A 2500-nucleotide genomic window follows, 5' to 3' on the forward strand; every position below is an offset into this window, starting at 1 on the left:
CCAGCAGCAACCAAGCCATAGGGTTGCAAACAGACGTGCAACCCAGTACCCACAAGGGCAGGGGTAAGCCGCCGAGCCTAGCAAGGTAGGTGTGCTCCCAAAACCAAACAACGCACAAAGGGAGCAAACACGGGCAAACAAGTGACGCCATGGCCTACTCGCCCACCGCCCTCTATATTGCCTAACCTTGGCAACCATGGTCCATTCCCCACTATATGCCATGGCCTTGTGCCCATGGTCTTCACAAGACAGCATCCAAGGCGCCTGAAAGGCCAAGGGAGCCCAACCCAGCAATGCCCAGCCAAGGCCAGGCATTCCAGTGCCTACCCGGGCAAAAACGCCCAAAGCATGCCCCATTCGTTAGCCTATCCAGGCAAAAACGCCCAAAACCAGCCCATTCCAGTGCCTATCCGGGGAAAACGCCCAAAGCATGCCCATTCCTTAGCCTATCCAGGCAAAAACGCCCAAAACCAGCACATTCCAGTGCCTATCCGGGCAAAAACGCCCTAAGCCTGCGCATTCCAGCGCCCCGCAGCATGCCACCCTCCTATAGGGTTTGCGCAACCAACCCGCCTAACCACCAGTGGCAACCAAAGGTGCTGTTAGCGACGACTTCTGAAGACGCAACGAGACGCGACGGGTTTGCGCCCAGACGCGACGAGGCGATGCGGGATCTGCGCCCAACCGTGCCTACACCCGCCGACTTGATGCGGGAGCTGCTGGCCCAAGCATGCCTAGCGTGCAAGGCCTGCGTGCAAGGCTAGTGTGCAAGGCTCGTGGGCAAGGCTAGTGCGCAAGGCTAGTGCCCAAGGTCTGTGTGCAAGGCTAGTGCCCAAGGCTAGTGAGCATGGCCTGTGTGCAAGGCTAGTGTGCAAGGCTTGTATGCAAGGCTAGTGTGCAAGGCTGGTGTGCAAGGCTTGTGGGCAAGGCTGGTGCGCAAGGCTAGTTCCCAAGGGTTGTGTGCAAGGCTAGTGCCCAAGGCAAGTGCGCAAGGCTCGTGCCCAAAGCTAGTGCGCAAGGCTTGTGTGCAAGGCTACTGCGATGGGCCAGTGCCCAAGGCTTGTGAGCAAGGCTTGTATGCATGGCTTGTGTGCAAGGCTAGCGTCCAAGGCTTGTGCGCATGGCTTGTGCGCAAGGCTTGTGTCCAAGGCTTTTGTGCAAGGCTCGTGCGCAAGGCTAGTGTGCAAGGCTTGTGCGCATTGGCAGGTAGCCCACCAGCATGCACGATCCAAATGCCACTCACGCGACAACACGGTGCCAAGCCGGGCATGGTGTGCACTCAAAACCAATCAACGGACAGAGGTCATGCGTCATGGGGGGGATCTAGCAAGGCCATGGGGAAGGTCATGGAGGACCTTGGAAGCAAGCGCAAGACGAGAGCGAATCGAACAAGGGGCCAGGACGGGGCCTTGTGCCCATGGTCTTCGCAAGACAGCGTCCAAGGCACCCGAAAGCCCAAGGGAACCCAAACCCGGCCGACACTTGCAATCGCACATGCTCTCTGCAACACACCATCAATGCCGCCCAACGGGGCCAGCACGAGCAGTCCTCCGCGGTCCCCTGGCCCTGCGCACGTTTGTCTTCGAAACCGAGCATCAATGCCACAGAAAGTGCCGGGGCGCCAGCTGGAGCCATCATCCGCGTTGCCATGGCTCGCTTGGCCTTGGCTTGCCAGGCCCCGACACGAGCAATCGCGCATTTTCTTTGCAACCGACCATCAATGCCGCCCAACGGGGCCAGCACGAGCAGTCATCCGCGGTCCCCTGGCCCTGCGCACGTTTGTCTTTGAAACCGAGCATCAATGCCACAGAAAGTGCCGGGGCGCCAGCTGGAGCCATCATCCGACGTGCCATGGCTCTGGTCCCATGGTCTTCGCAACCGAGCATTCGTGACACCCGCGGGGCCAGGACACCAACCCTTCCGACACGAGCATTCGCGCATGTTCTTTGGCCACACAACGGCGCCAGCACGAGCAAAATCATCCGCGGTGCGGTGGCCTTGCACGGCCTTTTGTCTTTGGAACCAACCATCAGTGCCACGGGAAGTGCCGGAGTCCCGGCATCCGCGGTGCCAAGTCATTGCGCCCTTGGTCTCTGCAGCGGGGCATGCCGGGCACTCCCAACCATTGCAAGCAAGCAAGCAAGCAAGAAAGAAAGTAAGTAAGTAAGTAAGTATTACATATAGGGGCGGGACATGCGGGGAGATCTGCGAAACGTGCATTACGGGGCACACGCGTACCTACCGGGGCATACCGACCCCTATTGGGGCACACGTGTGCATATCGGGGCATACCGGGCCTATCGGGGCACACGCGTACATACCGGGGCATACCGAGCCCTACTGGGGCACACGTGCGCATATCGGGGCGTACCAAGCCTATCGGGGCATACGCATGTATCCCAAGGCATACCGAGTCTATCCGGGCATACGCGTTCATACCGGGGCGTAACGGGCCTATCGGGGCATACTTGGGCATATCCGGGCAAAAAATGCCCAAAAC

Source organism: Tasmannia lanceolata, unplaced genomic scaffold, assembly GCF_043159265.1.
Source record: "Tasmannia lanceolata isolate RefF3 unplaced genomic scaffold, GAP_Taslan_0.1 ptg000128l, whole genome shotgun sequence".
Classification (NCBI taxonomy): Eukaryota; Viridiplantae; Streptophyta; class Magnoliopsida; order Canellales; family Winteraceae; genus Tasmannia; species Tasmannia lanceolata.